Raw genomic sequence first — 15,132 nt, 5'->3', positions numbered from 1 at the left:
GATGTCCAAAATGAGGGGGAATATGATGGAAAGGAACCTGAATTGGAAAGAGATGGAAAGAGTCTTAAATAATTATAGTTAAAATATTTGCTTTTGCCATGTCTAAATGTCTAAAAACCATATATGGCCATGGGATGCATTGTCAGTCCCATCCCAGGCTCTCTCTCTTAGAAGGGGTCTATTCAGATGAGGGACTTTGAAGTTAAAGCTTTATTACCTTCCCAGCAAATCTGCCTTTGCTCTAGGGAACAGAGTTCTGGTCTCTTCCTGTGTGGAGAGGATAGGACTGTACAGGAGGTGAGCATCAGTCTGGTGCTCTGTGTGGAAGGGCTGGTGTTGGGGATGACAGTTTTCTTATATAGTCTTTAACTCACCTCCCATTTGCTTCATCTAGGGCTTCACCTCTGCCTCTTACCCTTCCAAATGCTAAGCTTCCCACTGGTTCTCCTGTGCCAATCCATTCTCTTCATCCAGCCTTTCTCTCTGTAAGCACTAGAAATCATGGCCGCTTCGCCTGCTCAGTTACCACACACCACTACTTGCTCTGTGACTGCTTTAAATCTCACATGCACCCTGGATGCCTCAGCAGGTGATATGTTGTTCTAATAGGACTTTTGATTCCAGGCTGACCAAGCAGAATTCTTTATAGTTTAGACTTTGGAGTCAGCATTTTTTGTTCTATTATGAATAGACATAACGAATTAGGTAAGTGTATGTGAACTAGAGGAAAAAGAAAGTGATGAAATGTAGTATCCCAAATACTAAGCCTGTTCCCATTGTAAAGCAAATTAAAAACACAAAAAAGTTCTAGGGGTGCCCGGCTGGCTCAGTCGGTTAACTATCTGATTTAGGTTCAGGTCATGATCTTGCAGTTTGTGAGTTTGAGCCCCACCTCAGTCTCTGTGCTGAGAGCTGGGAGCCTGGAGCCTGCTTCAGATTCTGGGTCTCCCTCTCCCTCTGCCCCTCCTCCGCTCACTTTTTGTCTTTTTCTCTCTCAAAAATAAACATTTTTTAAAAAACATAAAAATATGTATGTTTTCTAATGCTGTCTTCCTTTCTCCTGTTCTTATGGATTCATGCTTTTCTCCTCCTTCTCCTCCTTCTTCTTCTTCTTCTTTTGTCATTTTAGAGAGGCACTGGAAGAAAAGGAAATTATCTTTACCTGGGCCCTAAAAAATCTTTCTCCTATGAGTCCAAGTAGTTTTCTAAGTTTCCAAAGCCATGTTTTCTTCTTCATTCTAGTCACAGAAAAATTAAATGCTATTTTGACTCAGTGTTTCCCAATAGACATTTCTGCTTGAAAATCTTAGAAGTCCATATGGGATATAGGCTGGCTCTCCACTTTTTAAGAGTTTCTCATTCAGTAATCAGACATGCCCTCCCGTGGCCAGGTCTGTGTTATTCCTCTGCTCATTTTCCATGGTGGTTTGTCCTCTTACTGTATCTGCTTTACAGCAAATTGCCTACAGCTCATACAGACTGGCCTTGACCTTAAAATAAAAACAGAGACCTCTATGTCTCAGGATTGGGAGCCTGACCCTTGCAGAAAACCAGAATATCAATGTCTACCAAGCAATTAGTCATTAGTTAGATTTTTATCTTTTGGAAGGCACAAAACCAAGAAGAAAGGGGAAGTTATTCAGAAACTCAGAAGCTATTCTGGATGGTATCTGAAAAGTTCTTGGATATTTCACTGAAAATTGAAAAGAAATGATACTATTTTTTGTGTGTGTTTACTGTAACACTGGTTTTATTTCTTAGCCACTATGAAAAGTGTCAACTTCTAAACAGGCTTCTAAAAATCTGTGAGGGCTCACCCAGTCATTTACTTGTTTAGAATTTGTTCTCAAGTTATTACTGGTCTACAAGGTAAACCTAATAACACAAAGTTCTATCTCATCAGCCCAAGTATCATCACCTCGGATCAAATGCATGTGTAAAACATAGAGCGTTCACCCTAATGTGTACATTGGGTTTTGCAGAAGCTAAAAAAAAATCAACAACTAATAATAAGAATTCCAACTCTTTATGAATTTCTCCATGTTCAGAAATAATAGTACAAGATTTATTTTGGTGTGAAATTTGGGTGTGGCCTTACCATCTCTGATGAACTTTAACAACACCCATTTTTTATAGAATTGTTATTTGAAGAAAAGTGATATAAATAATGTTCATAATAATAAAACCACCTTGATTGATTCACTCAAAAAAAGTTTTTAAAAACCCATTTTGTGCTAGACATTGAATTTTATTTTTTATAAGATCAGGGGCTTCATGTCTTTTGTCCACCATTGTATTTCCAGCATGGTGAACAGTACCAAGCCCAGACAAGGCCTTCAATACATAATTTATGTTGTTGAATAGGTAAGTCAATAAATAATAGCTAATCAGGGGGCAGAAGCAAATATAGTAACCTAAAAGAGAAACCAAATAGAGGTATATATACTATATTTGTGTAGTATTGCTGGTAAGACAAATTATCACAAACTTAGTGCTTAAAACAACACAAGTTTGTTGCCTTACAGTTCTGGAGCTCAGAAGTCCTAAAATCAAGGTGTTGACAGGGATGCTTCCTGGAGCCTCTAGGAGCGAATGTTTCCTTGCCTTTTTCAGCCTCTAGAGGCCACCCGCATTCTTTGCTTGTGGCCCCTTCCTTCATCTTCAAAGGCAGCAGTGTATTGTCTTCAAGTGTCTTCTTCCCCCTCCTCCCCCCAGTTCTACTTTTTCCTCAGATTGCATGGTCCCTTTCCCCTCTTCCACTCTGACATTCCTGCTTCCTTGTTATAATGACCTCTTATGTTTATACTGAGCATACCAGATAATTCAGGATAGTCCTCCTATTTCAAAATTTTAACTTAATCAAATCTGCAAAGTCTGATTTCACCATATAAGGTACATATTTCAAAGGTCCCAGGATTAGGGTGTGGGCACTAATATGGGGGGGTGCAGTAGGGGATAGGCACTTATTCTGTTTACCATACTTAGGGTATAATGTGCCACAGAAGAAAGGTACTTCATTTCAACTTGGGGAGACAGGAAAAGATTTATAGAGATTATTGTTGACCTAGGTCTAGGAACTTAAGCAGATAAAAAAGAAAGACTCTGGGGTGTCTGGGTGGCTCAGTTGGTTAAGTGTCCAACTCCATTTCAGCTCAAGTTATGATCTCACAGTTCTCGTTGGAGTTGGAGTCGGGTTCTGCCTTGACAGCCTGGAATCTGTGTGTGATTTTCTGTCTCTGTCTCAATCTGTCCCTCCCCCATTTGTGTTCTCTCTGTCTCTCTCAAAAATAAATAAGTAAACATTAAAAGAAGACTTTTATTGGCACAGGAAACAACATGAGCATAAGTAAAAAGACAGGAAAGAGCAAATCTGTCTGATAACTTCAGGAGGCTTGTTCGGATTTGAAAATGGAACAAGATAGATAAAATTGTGAGTAAGTTCTGAATAATAAAAATTGTGAAAAAGGCTGTGGTGACCGTTTTATGGAGAGTCTTGTAGGATTTACTAAGGAATTTGGACTTTACCTTATAAGCAAGTTTAACCAAGGAAGGATTTTAAGCAACCTAAAATGTCTCAATGTGTTCTCTTCATACTTGCGATAAAGTTTAAAATCTTAACATAGTACCATATCGATCCCCTTTGGGAGTCGATTAAGGCCCACAAACTCCTCTCAGAATAATAATTTTAAAGACATAAAGTACATAAGGTTATGAAGAAAAAGGGTTTTACTTAAATAAAAAGTTGTACCCATTAGCCCATTGGGAATTTATGGATCCCGGGTTACAAACCACTCAAGGATCTGGCTTCTGTCTCTCTCTCTCCCTCTCTCTCTCTCTCTCTCTCTCTCTCTCTCTTGCTCTCGTTCTCTCTCTCTCCCTCCATCTTTAGCTCAGAACTCCAAAAGCATTGGCCTTTTTTCTGCTCTATCAAAATGTGAAATTCCTTCCTGCTTTGGGTTCTTGCCACATGCTATTCCTTTCGCATTTGGTGTTTTTCTTCCCCCCAGGCTCTTCACCACACACACCTGGATAACTCTTACTTGGTTTGAATGTCACTTTATTGGGAGTATTCATATGATCCTCAAACTAGAATAAATCTTCCATTACAGTATAATATCATCAGTAATTTTCTTCTACTCTCTACATATTCTACAGTTATTTATGTGACTATTTACTAATGCCTCTCTCACTGACCAGTCACTAATTTCCATGAGTGCAGGAGCCATGATCTCTATTGCCAGTGTCTGGCCCAATGCCTGGCACATGGTAGACACTGAATTTTTTAAAATAATTTTTCATTTTAAAAGTTTTAGGTTTACATAAAATGTATGAAGATAGAGTTACCATACACTCAATAGCAAGTTTCTGCTCTTATTAATATCTTACATTTGTATGGCTCATTTCTCACAATAAATGAATAAATATTGATACACTATTATTAACTAAAGCCCATACTTTGCTCAGATTTCCATTTTTATCTATTGCTGTTTTTCAATTTCAGGATCCCATCCAGGACATATCACATTACATTTGGTCATCATGTCTCCTTAGTCTCCCCTTGGCTGTGACTATTTCTCAAACTTGTCTTCCAATGGATAGCCTTGAGAGTTTTAAGGAGTACTGGTCAAATATTTTGTGGAATATCTCTCAGCGGGATTTGTCTGATCGTTTCCTCATGATTAAACGGGGGTTATGGGTTTGGGGGAGGAAGACCACAAAAGAAAGTGTCATTTTTATCACATCATTTCAAGGGTGCATACATGACTTAGCATTACTGTTACTAACCTTAATCACCTAGCTAAGGTAGTGTTTGTAGTTTTCTCCACTTAAAGTTATTCTCTTTTTTCACCCCTTGCATACTACATTTTTGGAAGGAAGTCACTATGCACAGCCAACACATAAGGAGTAGGGATTTATACTTTACCTCCTTGAAGTTGGAGTACCTACACAAATTAAATGGATTTTTTCCTGCATGAGAAACTTGTCTATTCTCATCTGTTTATTTATTTATTCAAACATTTATATCAATATTAATTCATGATTATTTATTTTACACTTTGTGTTATAATCCAATACTACTTTATTTATCTTTTTGCTTAAATCGGTTCAGCTTTGGCCATGGGGAGCCTTTTTAGTTTGTTCCTGTGTCCCTCCTTACTTTCTGGCATGAGAAAATGCTTGAAGTTCATCATGTATATTTCCTGCCCCAGTCCTGGAATTGGCTATTTTCCAAGGAGCCCTGGTTCCTTTTATTGGAGAACCAGGTTAGAAACTAAGATCTTGGCACTAGGTATGCTCAATGCTACCAGGGGATCATTGCTTCTAGGTTCTTTCAGCTGACAGAGCAAGGGAGTACATCTGTATACTAACCCATTTTTATATGCATGTCCATAAATATTTTCATGTGACCATATATATCTACATGGAGCTAAACATGAGTTCATAGTCATATCTCCAACTCTGATCCATTACCACAGAATCATTCTAGTCTCGTTCCACCCTTGTTTTCTGTAACTTCCCACTGCAACAATGAGAAACCCAGGTCACTACCTCTGCCATACATTTACTTAGCTGTTCAATTCCATCATACATAGATAGTGATTTCAGAATCATTAACCCATACACTCACGGAAAACAACTTCATTAACTGCATTACAGTGCTTATATACAGTTCCTTTCACCTTTAATGTTACAGATTCCCATCATTTCCAAAATGATTGTCAGCACTTTTTCCTTCACATGCTTTAGTGCAATTGTTTCATATATTTGTAATACAGTTAGATTCCTTTGCCACACAGTCTGCATTCATCCTGGGACCTCCTTGACCTTCTAAAATATTTTAAAATTTGTGTCCATTAATTATGTTATCAAAACAAATGATTTCACCAACCTAAAATATCTTCTGTGCTTTGCCTCTTCAACTCTTCCTTCTTCCCAACCTTTGAACTCCCAACAAACACTATCATCTCTATAGTTTTGCCTTTCCCAGAATGTCATATAAATGAAATCATTTACTATGTAATCCTTTTAGTTAGCTTTTTTAGAGTAGCTTTATTTTCACTTAGCAAACACATCTATGATTCATCCATGTCTTTGCAAGGTTTGAAAACTCATTCCTTTTTATCTCTGACTAGTGTTCCATTGTATGGATATACCACAGTTTGTTTATCTGTTCACCTGTTGAAGGACATCTTGATTTCTTCCAGGTTTTTTTGTGGTTTGTTTTTTTTTTTTTTTGCTAATTGTAAATACAGCTGTCATAAACATTCTTTTTCAGATTTTTATGTTGACATAAAATTTCACATCAGCTGGGTAAAACACCTGATGGCATCATTTCTGGATCATGTGGTAAGACTGTATTTAGTTTGGTAAGAAACTGCTGAACTGTCTTCCAAAGTGTCTATGCTTCTATGCAGTTTTCAATGAATTATGAAGAGGTGATGCTGGTGGCAGCATGCAGGTGTTAATAGGATTAAAAGTTGGATGTTAAATTTAGTCAAGAGACTGCGGCAATGGTTCTGGCCAGAGATAATGAATGTCTGGGAAAAGAGCAGCTGGGACAATAGGGGGCAGTGTCATGGCCTTGGAGAGTTAAGGATATAGAGTCCTCAGGATCTGGCCACTAACTGGATATGGGATATGGATGATGCATGCAAGCTCCCAGGTGTCTAGTTCGGGTAACTTAGTAAATGGAAATAGAGCAGAGGGGCCCTTCAGGAGAATTGGAGACTTGGGAACATTGTGATTACATGAGTCTGGAGTGTCTGTGCACTTATCAGGGGAAATGTCTAGAAGGCAGTTGTAACACCCAAGTTCTGAGCTCAAAAATAAAACCTCTTTATCAGGATAGAAAGAAATACAATTTCTCACAGTTGTAAAGAGACCTGTAGTAAATTCTAACTTGGTAAACTGTCAACTTTGGTTTAAGAGCCATCATTTCCATTAAATTTAAATTTTTCATGCAACGTATTTGTCTGTTGAATGACAGTGGCTTCAAAATGAAGATAGATATCTGCATCACCATCCTTGTGTATCTGATTGTTAAATTATTCTACCTGCCAGCCTGGATAACTCAACCTCTGTTTATCAACTATATTCTGAATATTCCCTTAGGTTACCAATATTTTGTGTTTTAGAATCACAAAAGAGTTTGGAGACCAACCACTTGCTCTTGAATAAGAACTTAACTATGTATGCAGTTGAACTTAATCAATTTAATTGCTATTATCTTGCCATGCATTCTTGTCTCTTATTTTTAAAAAGCAAGTTCTTTTATAAAAAAAAGCAACACTCATTGTGATTCACAGGAATAAGTTATTCTAAACCCTGGGATGAAGGTAATATTGCATTTCTTTATTTTCCTAAATCTAATAAAATTGAACTCCAATTCTCTACCCACTAAAATTGGCAGTTCAGTTCCAGTGTTAGTGGTTTTTTGGGATTCTCTCTCTCTCTCTCTCTCTCTCTCTCTCTCTCTCTCTCTCTCTCGGGCATATTTGGTCCTACAAAATGGGGATAAGACTTTGTCTCAGGTTTTGAAGATTACTGCTGCCATTGGGCTTTGTAGATGCCCTTGAAGGCTGGAAAAAGATGACAGATCTTCAGTGGCTCTAGTCCTTTGTGGAAAGCTCAGTTACTAGAGACCTTTTACCAGGGCAGAGAAGTTGGTCCACAGAATTCAAAGGCTCCTGCCTCTCCTCTTCTGCATCTGGACATCTCAGACAAGTACCCTCCAGAAGGACCTTCACTGCCATCTCTCTTGTCTCTTGTCCATTCCTAGGATATACAACTCCACATAAGTTAAATTATTCCTTCCTTTAACTTCAAAGTACAAACTTCTGTTCCCTTTGCCCTTCCAGAGAATTACCTTATTATTTGGATAAATGTAGACCAGGAATTCTAACTTGTGTTGACCAGAACTCGAAAGCAAATGAGTAAAGCTGTCCAAGTGTAAGACTGACAAGTTAGGTACCATATACCCTGCTTATAGGGTGCAGCATACCCAACCATACCAAGTCTTTTGGTTCAATAAGAGAAACCAAGACACTCACTTAGGGGAATTCTTTCAAGTTTCAAAATTTAGTGAATATTTAAAAATAATTAAAATGCCCCTCAGATCAAACCAAGAAAAAAAAAAAAAAGCTTGTAATCAATGGGCAATGATTTTTAAACCCTTTAAAAAGATCTTCTGAATTCATGTATATGTTTAGAAAACACAAATTCTTTCTGGCAAATTATACTTTCGAATCCTAGAATTTAATTTTTTTAAATGTTTATTTATTTTTGAGAGAGAGAGAGAACATGTACGTGCTCAGGGGAGAAACAGAGAAGGAGTCACAGAATTTGAAGCAGACTGCAGGCTCTGAGCTGTCAGCACAGAGCCTGACACAAGGCTTGAACTCACAACCTGAGCTGAATTCAGACACTTAACCGACTGAGCCACCTAGGCACCAAGGCAACTGACTAATCCTAGAATTTAAAAAAACAGAAGATAATTACTCCTCACTGGAGTTAAGAGAAATTGACATACCTCAGAAACAACAGTGAGTGAAAAGATGCAGAAAATCAGTTTTATTTTTTTCTAATGAGTCTTCCACAGAACTCATTGAAAGTTACATTGTCAACATTGTCACATTACATTTTACAATGCTTCATATATATGACCTAATTTGGACCTGTGAATGATAAATATCTGTGTTAGAACATACGGCATTTGGATTAACAGTGAATCTTTAGTGTCTCTTCTACTGATTTTTTCTCAGTGATTTGCCCAGTGAGTTCGATAAGTATTCCAATAATAGATGGATTAGTAAAAAGAAGGAAGTACACGATCCATTTACTACTTCCTGGTATTACAGCAAGATGATTCAATAATACATTTCTGTTTGAAACTATATTGCCTTTGATAATTGTGTGTGTGTGTGTGTGTGTGTGTGTGTGTGTATGAAAATGTATATAGTAGGCACAACTACTTATCTTGGTTTGTTTGAGCTGCTCTTCAGTCTAACTACCTTAGACTAGGTGCCTTATAAACAACAGAAATTTATTTCTCACAAGTTTGGAGGCTGGGAAGTCCAAAATCAAGGTACTAGCAGATCCAGTGTCTGGTGAGAACCTGCTTCCAGATTCATAGATGGCCACCTACTCTTTGTGTCCTCACATAATGAAAAGCAATGAGCTCTCTGAGGCCTCTTTCAAGAGCACTAATCCCACTCTTGAGGGCTCCACCTTATGACCTAATCACATCCCAAAGTTCCTACTTTCAACTGCTATCACCTTGGAGGTCAAGGTTTCAACATACGAATTGAAGGTGGGAGTGGCACACAGACCTTCAGTCTAGAGCACTATTGAACCATTTTATGAAAATCATTTGGAGGCACAAGCATAAATCCAATCACAGGACTCTTATAGCAGAGAGGCCTCTGCAAAATGAAGATGCCTTTCTCATGGCATCTTCTAACTCTGTATCTTAAACTTCCAGAAAGTAAAAACTCACTCAAATTTCCCATGATTATAAAGACTCCCAGCAAATCACTATGCACTTTTGTCTCCTTGAAATACAAAGAGCTCCATGTTTAGTATTCAATGAAATATGATGTTGAAAGACAGTCATCTCTGGGAAGACCACCATATTTCATACTCAGAGGCCTCCTGAACTCAATGGTATGCACAGTGCATTCATTTTCTCATCATCTAATCAACTCTGTTAGGATTTTACCCTACTTCACCTCTGTGGTATTTTTTCCTCAAACCCATGATCTTATTCTAATCATGAGAAAAATATCAGAAAACTCAAACTGAAGGACATTCCACAGAATGTAAAACCATATTCTTTGGAACTGTCAAGGTCATGAAAACCAAGGGTAAATGGAGAAACTTCCACAAGCCAGAGGAGATTAAGAAAATATGAGAATTAAATGCAATGTGGTATCCTAGATGGGGTACTGGAACAGAGAAAGGACATTAACAGGAACACATGTGAAATTCAAGTAAAATCTATAGTTTAGGTAATAAGAATGTATCACTGTTTTAACAAATGTGCCATGGTTAACAAATGTGCCATGAGACATTAACAGTAGAGGAAAACTGGCAAAAAAAAAAAATATGGGAATTCTCTATAATGTCTCTGCAATTTTTTGTAAATATGTAATTACTTCAAAAAAATTACTTAAAGTAAAACAAAAATTTTTTAATTGTTCTAAAGTTAACTTCCTGGATATTTTGTCCAACTTAGCTTCTTCAGTCAAGCAACTTAGTAACAGGCTTTGGACATCCAACAAATTTCCAGGGGAAGACTTTTGTTTCCCATTACCTTGTAGTCCTAAAAGGGTCTGTCGCACGTCAATATATCAGTCAGGAAGGAATCTTTGGCTGCAAGTGACAGAAATTTTAATTCAAATCAACAAACCAAAATGGGAATTTCTCAGTTTATACTGAAAATCCGGTGTTGTACTGGCTCTAGACATAAAGAAATATTGTCACCGGTTCTTCCTAAACTCTTAACCCTCTATTTTGTCTGTGACTTCATCCTGAAGCCCTTTACAACAATTATTTGAAACCCCAGGCTTACACTCTCTGAATTCAAGTTCACCATAAAAGAGACTATTCCCCTTTTTTCCAAAAGTTGGAGAAGAATTTATTTCCTCCTCATTGATTTTGGTTGGATCATGTGCCCAATCACAAACATATCACTGTAACTAGAGAATGCAACGTTTTGATCATCAGACTTGAGCCACCCTTCAATTGAGGGTGGAGCTAACAGCTCTGGACTTTCATGAGTTGATGGTTGTTTGTTTCTTAAAGTGAAAGGCAAGCATTGTTACAAGGAATTGACTGAATGGACATAGGAAAGCAAAAAGAACAGACATCTACGTTTTCTACAGTGCATTTCCCTTAAACTAGGTTGCTTTCCCAGACTTCCATCCCTGGTCATAACCAGTGCTTTTCTATAGAGAGGAAGGTAGCCCTGCTTCCTCTATGCCCTTCTCATGTCCACCTGTAACTCACTCACCACAAGGTCAGGATCTACTCTGGGTTTACCTGCCCTAGGAATGCTGGTAAACTTTCCTTCACTCCAGTCACATTTTCCCCTTCCCCTGTCTACTCTTTAATCCATTTGTAGTATTAGAAGTTGGTGCTGTAAGCAGTATTAGCCATCCCTTTGTAGGTGTGGTTTTATAGTTCTCCTACAAACCAACAATATGATCCCTCCTATGGGATGGAAACTGTGTTTTTCGATTAGTGGCTCCAGTTTCTCTCTAGAAAAACTTGAACTATTTCTTAATTTCATTCTTTGTCTGAGACCTGATCAAAGGGAAAAAAACGTCATGGTTTCTTATTGTTTTGTGTCAGGAAGGCTTTGATGCTTGATGGCCTTTCATCTAAGAGTGTTTTTTCTGCCCATAATTTTTTCCTTTGGCTCACGTCAGTTCATTTAGGCCACTTGAGCAAACCATGATCACATATCATTCACAGATACTCAGACCAAGAGTTGGTTGGGAGAGGCAAGCAGACTGGGCATGTCTGTCACCTGGTGGATCATGTGTAGTAGTCAATGTCTTGTGTGTGTGTGTGTGTGTGTGTGTGTGTGTGTGTATGTGTGTGTGTGTATACACCAAGACCACATCCTTTGAGTACTCACTGTTCCTTGCACTCTGACAACTCCTACTGAAAGTACCTGGAACTGTCTTCCAGAAGGCTGTCTTCACACTTCACTCACATTTGGGGTAGGCCTAAATTACCAGCAAGTTAATGCTCTCTGGAATAGAAACCTCAACAAATAGTAATTGGTAGATAAATAACACTCTCTTTTGCTCCTCGGGGTCTTTCTATGAAGAAAATACCTTAAGCCTTTGAGTGAGGACAGGAAATCTTCTCATCCCTGGAGCCCAAGTAAAAGACCATTGCTTCTAAGGGAGAGTAGAAACAAAACCTGTGTCTCTCTGGGGTGTGGAACACAGGCACAGATCATTTGCTCCTAAGGGAAGTATAGCAGCAAAAACCCTCTGCTCCTGAGGATAGGGTAGAAAAACATCTTGGGTGCAGGATCTTGCAACATTAAGCAGAAGCTAGCTACCACGAGGCTGGGGCAGAAAACTTCACCCCACCTAGACCACGAACAGATACAAGGCAGAGCTCAGCAGCAAGAGGGAAGGCAGGTGGGAATGCTGAAAAAGCAGGCAAGGTATAAAAAGCCTGCCTGATTCAAAAAAAGAGAACCCTTTCCCATGTCTGCTATGATACTAGCAGTTAGTAGCAAGCAAAAGCAGTCAACCACATACAAGGGCATGGAGAGAGAGCCCATCTTTGACACAGGCAAAGGGATTGCTAAAGCTGAGGATGGATCAGGAACATAGAAGAAAACCCTTCAGCACACTAGGCTCTACTCTAAGTACAAAATAAGAGCAACTAAACTCTGGAGAAACTCAAAGCCTGTGGGGAACAGGTGAAAATAGCAACAACAAAATCCCAAACCTAGATTGACTCCTGGCTGGTTGACTTAATCCCACAGGCTAAGGCCGTGACAAGAGTGGCAAGCAAATTTCTGGGTGTGAATACTATTTAACTCAACCTTTTTTATTATATACACAGGATCTGATAATTAATTTTTAAAAAAAGAAAGAAAAAAATTAAGAGATAAAGTGGTCAATACAACCAGATTCAGAGATGACCCAAATTTTGAAACCATTAGCCAAAAACATTGAAACAACTCTAATTAATATGTTAAAGGATCTATTTCATTCCTTCATGAAATAGAAGGAATTCCAGGAAAGAGACAGAAATTACTAAAAAATATATATGAATTAAAATGCTACAAATAAAAAACAAAATATCAAAGATACAGAATTCCATTGACTGGCTTAATTAGCAGACTGGAAAGAAATAGGAAATCAGTAAACTTAAAAGTAGATCAATAGATAGAAATTATTTGAAATAAAACACAAAGAGGAAAATGAATAATAATAATTAAAAAAAGAAAGAACAGAGCATCCAAAAACTGAGCACAATATGAAATTTCTAACATACATGAAAATGGAGTCCCAGAAAGAGAAAACAAAATGGAGCAGAAGAAATATTTGAAGAAATGTCTTCAAATTTTCTAAAATTAGTGAAAGAAAACAAGTCATAGATCTAAGATGTCCAGAGACCCTCAAGCAGAGTGAACACCAACAAACACACAGATATTCACACCACTAATCATACTGCTATAAATCAAAGACAGAGAAAAAATTTGTAGGCAGCAAAAGCAAAAAGAAACATTACACACAGAAGAACAAAGAATTATAGGACACTACTCATCAGAAATTGCAAGTTAGAGGACAATGCACCAAGTGTTGAAAGAAAAAAATTACTGACCCAGAAGTCTATACCCACTAATAATACCTTCCAACAATGACAGTGAGTTGAAGATATTTCAAATAAGCAAAGGCTGAAAGAATTCACTGTCAGCATATCTATACAACAAGAAACATTATAGAAAGTTCTTCACATGCAAAGAATATGATACCAGATGGAAATTTATTTATTTATTTTATAATCCTATTTTTGTAAATATTTATTTATTTTTGAGAGACAGAGAGACAGAGTGTGAGCAGGGGGAGGGCAGAGAGAGAAGGAGACACATAATCTGAAGCAGGCTCCAGGCTCTGAATTGTCAGCCCAGAGTCTGACGCAGGACTCGAACTCATGAACTGCGAGATCATGACTTGAGCCGAAGTCAGCTGCTCAATCGACTAAGCCACCCAGGCGCCCCAACCAGATGGGAATTTACATTTTCCAAACCACCCACCCCCAAAAAGAAGAGAATCATAGTAAAAACAAAGTAAAAACAAACAAAAAAATTTTTTTTCTTAATTTTAATATTTTTAAAGATAATTGATTAAGACAAGAATGGGAAAACCTTTCCTGTAAAAGATCAACTAATATTTCAGGCTTTGCAGGCCATATAGGTTTTCTGTTGCATAATCCACTTTCTGATTGTTATTGTTTACACAACCCACTACAAATATAAAGACAGTTCTTAGCTCACAGGGTGTATAAAAATAGGCCATGGGCAGGATTTGGACTGCAGACCATACTTTGCTGGCCCCTTGATATATATCAAAATAGTAACTACAGTAAGCCATGTATAGAGGTACAATGTATGGCAACAACAATATGAGAGGGAGAAGTAGATGAGAGAGAGAAAAGGACATACAAGGTTTTGGAGTTCTGATACTTTTAGAAGTTGTATAATGAGGGCACCTGGGCAGCTCAGTCCCTTAAGCATCAGAATCTTGGTTTCGGCTCAGGTCCTGATCTCACAGTTCATGAGTTTGAGCCCCGCAATGGGCTCTGTGCTGACAGTGTGGAGTCTGCTCAGGATTCTCTCTCTCCTTTTCTCTCTGCCCCTTCCCTGCTCTCTCTCTTTCTCTCAACAAATAAATAAATAAACTTAAAAAAAATGAGTTGTATAATGGTGGAAGGTAGACTATGATAAGTTAAAGATGTGTATTGTAAACCCTTAAGCAATCACAAAAACATTTTAAAATGGACATAAAATGGAATTATGAAAAAATATGTTTTAAAAAAGAAAAAAGAACAGATAAATAAATGAAAAGATTGTAGATTTAACTACAACTGTGTCAAAAATTATATTAAATATGAGTTGTCTAAATGCCCTTAACTATTAAGAAGCAAAGATTATTAAATTGACTTAGAAAGCAGTATCCACTTATAAACCATATGTTATTAAGAAACTCACATTAAATATGAAGATATATGTAGGTAAAAGTATAATGAAAAAAGATAACTATGCAAATCGAATTTTTTTAAAAAGTGAACTGGCTCTAGTAATATCAGACAAGGTCAATTTTAGAACAAGTAATACTATCAAGGGGGAGAGACATTATATCATGATGGAAAGGTCAATTATTAAGAAGCCATATACCTTAAATATTTATGTATATGTCAACAAAGAGCCAAAGATACATGAGGCAATAACAGAATTAAAGGAAAAATAAACAAATCCACAATGATAATTGGAGACTTTGACAAGCCTTTCCCAGTAATGAATAAAACAAAGAGATTTAAAAAAATCAGTAAAGGTCTAGAACAACAGTGTCAATCAGCTCAACATAATTGCCATTTATA

Source organism: Suricata suricatta, chromosome 3, assembly GCF_006229205.1.
Source record: "Suricata suricatta isolate VVHF042 chromosome 3, meerkat_22Aug2017_6uvM2_HiC, whole genome shotgun sequence".
Taxonomy (NCBI): Eukaryota; Metazoa; Chordata; class Mammalia; order Carnivora; family Herpestidae; genus Suricata; species Suricata suricatta.
This window is presented reverse-complemented; position numbering follows the sequence as displayed.